Here is a 7,305-nt window from a genome sequence, read left to right as displayed (position 1 = left end):
TGCATCCCTCACCCAGGACGTGACTTCTAGGCAGAGGGAAAGAAGACGCCTTGCAGAAAGAGAAGAATGCATGTACACAGTCAAGCAATTCCCAGGAGGGGTCTTTCAGGGTGAAGAACTGTAATAGGATCTGCAGCCAAGGTGTGAAGAGGTGCTATTGGTCTGTGGGGCATCCCCGGGGTGACTAGACCTGCCCCTCGGTCAGGAGGAACTCATACGGTATTGGGCCATCATACCTCCATGGATGGAGGAATAACAGAGTGTGCACACAGTGGGATCTCAGACCTTCTCCATAGATTAGCTGTGGCTCTTTCTACCTCTTGAATTCTGTATGTGTTTTATAAGCAAAAAGAAAATGTGTTATCTACTCCTGGAGTTCAGTGACCACAATAAGTGTGATCTATGAAAAATCCACAGCGAACATCATCCGCAGCAATGAAACACAGAAAGCTTTTCCTGTCAGATCCAGTATAAGGCAACGATGAGTTTCTAGCCACGTCTGTTCCACGTCACACTGAAAATCCTAGCTAGAGCAATTATGGAAGAAAAAGAAATAAAAGGCATCATGGTACCTGGTTGGCTCAGTCGGTTAAGCGTCTGCCTTCTGCTCAGGTCATGGTCTTGGGGTCCTGGGATCAAGTCCTGTGTTGGACTCTCTGCTCAGTGAGGAGTCTGTTTCTCCCTCTCACTCTTCCTCTGTGCTCTCCCTCTCTCTCACATAAATAAATGAAATCTTTAAAAAAAATAAAATAAACTTAAGAAATAAAAGGCATCCAAATTGGGAAGGAAGAAGTAAAATCATCTGTTTGCAGATGACGTGATCACATAAGTAGAAAACCCTAAAGACTCAACAACAACAAAAAAACTCTTAGAACTCTTAGATAAACCCAGTAAAGTTGCAGGACTGCACAATCAACACAAAAAAAATCACTGACATTTCTACATACAAGTAATAAACTCTCCAAAAAGGAAATTAAGAAGATCATCTCATTACAAAAAGCAACAAAAACACTAAAATACTTAGGAATAAATTAACCAAAGAGGTGAAAGTCTGTTTGCTGGAAATTATAAAATATTGACAAAGGAAATTAAAGATGACAGATAAATGGAAAGATATTCATGTTCATGAACTGGAAGAATTAATATGGTTATAATGCACACAATCCATAGTGATCTATGGATTCAATGCAAATTCCAATGGCATTCTTTACAGAAAAAAAAAAATCCTAAAATTCATATGGAACCACAAAGGCTCTGAGTGACCCAAGCAATTGTTCTCTGGAGACAGCGTAAGAGGAGGACACACCCCCGTTAGGAGGCCAGTGATGAAATGCCTTGCCTCACCCCCGACGTACTCAGCAAACTGGTCTGACTTACCTTCTCCTTACAAGCCCGCCTCTTCGTGGAATATGCTTTGTTATCCTATGGCCTGAAACGGTCCTTTGGAAGCCAGGACTTCAAACGGGATGTATCTGAGCGAAGGTAACACATAAGAGCAACCTATTCATCACCAATAGAAATGATTTCCCTAAAGAAGAGAAAAAATAAATCAAAGACTCCAATGAAAATAAAATTGTTTCTAATCCAAGAATAAATATAATTACTCATAGGGATATTGAATTATAACAAATTTTGGCTTCCAAGGAGACTGATGGCTCACAAATAGAAATACTTCAAATGCTTAGGTTTCACCCCCCCCCCGATGTTTGCAAATGAATTGAGCTGAATATTTTGTAAATTTTCAGTAACATATCCTCACAAGTCAAGTCTGTCATTTCTTCAGATAAATTGGCAATATTTAATGAGGCTGGCATATAAACCTCCATTAATTCAAAACACGCTCAGTGAGTATAAGGGAAGGGAGAGTAATATTTTGAGACAAATTTTTTTCATCCCATAAATGGGAAATAATTGGAATTTTGTTAGGTAGACTTACTTGATCCCCCTCTTTATTTATTTTTATTTTTTTATTTAAAAAAATTTTTTAATAAAGATTTTATTTATTTGACAGAGAGAGACACAGCAAGAGAGGGAACACAAGCAGGGGGAGTGGGAGAGGGAGGATGTGGGGCTCGATCCCAGGACCCTGGGATCATGACCTGAGCCGAAGGCAGACGCTTAATGACTGAGCCACCCAGGAGCCCCTAGTTCCCCTTTTTATATTAAAAATACGTGTCAGGGCTCTTGGGTGACTCAGTCGGTTAAGCGCCTGCCTTTGGCTCAAGTCATGATCCCAGGGCCTTGGGATCAAGCCCCACGTGGGGCTCCCTGCCCAGTGGAGAGCCTGCTTCTCCCTCTCCCTCTGCCTCTCCCCCTGTTCATGCTCTCCCCCTCTTTCTCTGTCTCTCAAATAAATAAATTATCATTTTTTAAAATAACAAAAATAAAAAATAAAAATACATGTCGATTAATTGGAGTGGAATGATTACTACTGTATCATGAGAGGATATTTCAATTCTATGGTTCCCTCAGTAGGGTAGCCTGACTTGTAACCAATAATGAATACTTCTTGATAGTTAATGTATAGGACATTTATTTATACTCCATATTTTTCAAAAGGATAAAAATACATGTTGAATTAGAACACTGCATTTATCTTCAAGGAATTTATATACTACCCTTTTGATTTCAATTATTTCACTTTTAGGTGTATATTTGTGTTTGTGTGTGTGTGTGTACTTGAGCACTTTTGAAGGCTTCATTAAGTAGAAGGTAAGCAAAGAACATAGTGTAGGTGCATAAATCAAATGGGCACCGCCACAGAAGAAATCATACGTCCGCACACCTCCACACCCTGTGTCCATGAATATCTATGTAATATGCACATATATGACATAATAGACTCCTCTACATACTATATGCATATGATGTCAGATACCTGTATATACCTCCCTATATATGTGTACATATGTATGCATGTATCTGTATTTTATTGTTTCTCAATAGAACCCAGTTTAATACAATGATCTTTGCTTCTTACCCCTGAAATAATTTGAAACATTTAAGTGTAGTAAGGTGGTCTCTTAGTAGAGGTGGAGCGAAAACTCTAGCATTTCTTTCCCTTTTCATGTTGCTCTCTCACTACTAACCACACCATCACCCAAGCAGCGAGGAGCGAGTAACGAACCATAAAGCACCAGGTCAGGAGTGGTAAGAATATGTGTGCTGATTTCTGCGAGAAAGATTTTGTAGTTCTCTGTTATTAACACCTTCAATTCAAGTGAGATGAAATTTGGCTGGAGATACTTTTGAAACTGGAGATACTTGAATGTTTCCACAATAAATGGTGTTTCTCTTTTTCTTAAAGGTCCCTTTCAGATACTCCTACAAAACAAAAAAAGATTAAAAAATGATCCTATAAGGTAGTCTGGTGGTTCCCAACCTTGAGGTAGGTTTGTCCGCCCAGGGGACACTTGGCCATGTTTGGACACGTTTTGATTGTCACAACACAGGGACGGTGTTGGCACTCCTGGCACCTGGTGGGTGGAGACCAGGGATGCTGCTCAATGTCCCACAATGCACAGGGTAGCCCCCACCATCAAGAAGGATCCAACCTCAATGTCAGTAGAGCCAAGGTTGAGACACTCTGTTGGACTCCCATCTCCATCATATTGGCTCCTAGTGGAGGAAGCATCACAGGAGAATTCACGTAACCACAGACCAACATAACATAGTCACTGGTCATAAAACTAATGTGGATTTGGGGTTCTTGCAATTCCTAGAATGGCTAAAGCATTTCCGTAGACATGATCTTATTTTGGTTTTTGGTTGTTTTGTTTCAATCTACCTTTCGAAAGCCTCCATCCTCTGCCAGGAGCTGAGGGCACAAGGGTAAATAAGATGCTCACATGATGCCTGAAGCCTGGTAGAGGAAGTAAACGTAGCCACACGCACTGCATTACTGTCTGATTGAATAACGGGTGGTCCCAGGCTCTGGGAAGCCAGGGCGGGGAATTAACCCTCCTGGGGAAGGTCGGAGGTCTTCCGAAAGTTGGCGCATTGGTTGTAGCCTTGACAGAGAGGTGTGTACCCGGACTACTGGTCAGAAAACCAGAAGAGAGGGTAGCAGGATAGCAGATGGAAACCCTGTGCGTCAGGAAGGAGCCAGTGTCTTTGAAGATGAGAAAAAACTAGCGTGGCTAAAATGAACTTGAGGTCATTCCCAGCAGGATGGGGAGACTAAACACAGGGTCTACCGTCATGGTTTTCAATATGATTGGCACCTTGGGAAATTTCACACCAAGACTGAAGACACCACTTTCAAAAAGGGTGTCAGGGACAGAATGACAAGTGTCAAAGCAAACACGGTTTTTTGTCTCTTATTGTGTTGCAATAATAGAGTTGGCTTCTCTGCATCTTTGGATAGCTTGTAAATAGCTCGTTAATTCACATCTGATTTTCTTTATTTTTTTAACTTCAGAAGAGTAAGATGCAAATGGTCCCACAAGCATGATGGTTTTCGGAAGCACGTGTTACCTTTTGGACACCCTGGTGGTTTGGAGTGGGGGGTGCATGGTGGAGAGAGGTTTAGTCCAGAAGCAGATGTCAGCACAGACCAAACCGGGGAAATTGGTTAGCTCTCATCTGCATATTGAGGCTCTCCCCTAAGATTCCCAGCTCAGCTTTGTGTGTGGGTTAAAGATCTCTGGGTTCCCCGGAACAATGCTGGGCTCCTTTCTTGAGTTTCCTAAATTTTGCACCCCCGCCATCCACACTGCTTTGACTGAGTAGCCCTCCTTCACCTGTTCCCAAGTTTTGCAATTGAGACCTCTCTCTATTGCTCTCTCCATGCTGCTACCATAGTAGACTCCAAAAAACCGTCTCCAAGTTACTCTGAGAAGTGCCTGCAAAATGAATGAGTGAGAAAGAAGACACCAAGCCAAGCAGAAAAAAGAAAAATCTGAACTCCCTGGCAGGCAGGGCATTCCCTGCACAATCTGGTGCCTACAGCCCTGCTCCGTCTGGTCACCATGCCCTCCCCTGCCGTTAGCTCTACATCTCCAACAGCCGGCCAGCTACTCTGCCCCTTCATCAAAGGTTCGTCCACATCTGTTTCCCCAGCCTCCATGCCCAGCCACACCTGGGGAAGCTGATGGTCCGTTGTCCATCATCTACATGTCCATCACGTAGGGAAATACGTGACCTGATTCAGGCTTGTGACAAGTGACCTAAATCAAATGGATTTAGATTTAGATAATGTCACATAGCCTAATCCAATGCCATCCCTACTCAACTGCATTCTCAGCCTCTCCATTTGTCATTTACTTAGCAGAACCAACAGGTGCCACTGAGCCCTAAGAACTAACAGGTACAATTGTTGTTGAAAGGTCACATGTGTGTTTATTGCAACTGATGTTCATGCCACTGAAATGAGGGGCAGTTAAATTCTTGAATTCTTCATTCACCAGTCCTGTTATGGAGCCACATGGATATCTGATGCTATATCGTAAAGCTCTGTTTTCAGAAAGGAGACAGGAAGCTGATACTTGCAAATGACTGGCTTGTAAAGGTGAGTGTAGTCGAGACACCTGACTGGCAACTTGATGCTCTAGTAATTGTAGTGGTATTTTGTATTTCTCCAGTATCATTCTTCACAGAACTCAGAGTAGTCCGAAGTGGTCTTTTTATGGCTTGGTAAATTCCTGCAAATGTGCACTAAATTTTATCCTTTACTTAGCTAATCCTTGTTACCAACAATGTGATTTTAAAATCGTAAGGTACATGTCTATTATATATTACATGCCCAAATATCCATGGTGTAGATTGGATATAGTTACCTACAGATAGATATAGATAGATACATGGATAGACAGGCAGGTAGATAGATGATGATGATAGAGAGATAGAGAGAGAGATAGATAGATAGATGATAGATAGATGATAGATAGATAGACATAAATGGACAGTTGGATAGATGGATGGATGGATGATTGATGGGTGGTGAATAGATAGATGATAGACAGACAGACATAAATGGACAGTTGGATAGTTGGATGGATGGATGATTGATGGGTGGTGGATAGATAGATGATAGACAGACAGACATAAATGGACAGTTGGATAGATGGATGGATGGATGATCGATGGGTGGATGGATAGATAGATGACAGACAGACAGACATAAATGGACAGTTGGATAGATGGATGGATGGATGATTGATGGGTGGATGGATAGATAGATGATAGACAGACAGACATAAATGGACAGTTGGATAGATGGATGGATGGATGATTGATGGGTGGTGGATAGATAGATGATAGACAGACAGACATAAATGGACAGTTGGATAGATGGATGGATGGATGATTGATGGGTGGTGGATAGATAGATGATAGACAGACAGACATAAATGGACAGTTGGATAGATGGATGGATGGATGATCGATGGGTGGATGGATAGATAGATGATAGATAGATAGACATAAATGGACAGTTGGATAGTTGGATGGATGGATGATTGATGGGTGGATGGATAGATAGATGATAGACAGACAGACATAAATGGACAGTTGGATAGATGGATGGATGGATGATTGATGGGTGGTGGATAGATAGATGATAGACAGACAGACATAAATGGACAGTTGGATAGTTGGATGGATGGATGATCGATGGGTGGATAGAGATGACAGATGATAGATAGATAGATGATAAATAGGTAGGTAGATAGGTAGATATAGCCCTATCGTCAATGGGATGGTAATGTGATAGGGAAGGTAAAGCAAAAATGTCATATCGATGGAAATACAAAAAGCTATAGGATAATATTTGGATGTGTCACTTTCATTAGCATTCTTTTAAAGACACTTTTGTTAAATTTTTAACCAGGGCATAAGAGAATCTAATGCACAACAATAACTGACAGTCACAAGAACAAGTATAAGATACTGTAAATTCCTAATACATCTCCTGAGTTGTCAAAGAAATATTAACTTATTCATTCAGGGCAAAAGTAAGATTCATTTTTATTTATAGCCCAGTAATGAATTGGTATTTATTTGGGGAAAAAAAAAATCCCAGGGGCTGTTAGCTTTTGTTTGGCTCTAATAAGAGACTGGTATTGGGTAAAAATGTGAAGAAAAAAAAAAAGAAGAAATGAAGTAAGTTGATTTAGATGCCTTTTATTTAATTTTTCTGCTTTCACTTGTTTTGACTTTTTAATTTAAAAATAAAAGTAATGCACATATATTTTGGGGGGGTTCTCAAAGAGAAAAAGGAATATGCAATGAAGAATAAAACAACTGTCATAACCCAGACCAACAGTATTTTTCATATCCTTTGTGCATTGTTCTTGTGCACAGATA

At 40.8% G+C, this 7,305-nt stretch overlaps 1 long non-coding RNA gene across 1 annotated transcript; it reads right to left on the bottom strand.

Moving 5' to 3' along the window:
• Window positions 1–678: 678 nt before the first annotated feature.
• LOC113930569 lies at window positions 679–3,242 on the bottom strand. The gene is made up of 3 exons (XR_003522530.1): window positions 3,128–3,242; window positions 1,378–1,528; window positions 679–733 (listed from the first exon to the last, which is right to left on the bottom strand). It is a non-coding gene; the product is annotated as an uncharacterized LOC113930569 (long non-coding RNA).
• Window positions 3,243–7,305: the final 4,063 nt, after the last annotated feature.

This window comes from Zalophus californianus, chromosome X (assembly GCF_009762305.2).
Source record: "Zalophus californianus isolate mZalCal1 chromosome X, mZalCal1.pri.v2, whole genome shotgun sequence".
In the NCBI taxonomy this organism is placed as follows: Eukaryota; Metazoa; Chordata; class Mammalia; order Carnivora; family Otariidae; genus Zalophus; species Zalophus californianus.
The sequence above is the reverse complement of the archived record's forward strand: the minus strand, read 5'-3'. Positions and strand labels throughout refer to the sequence as shown.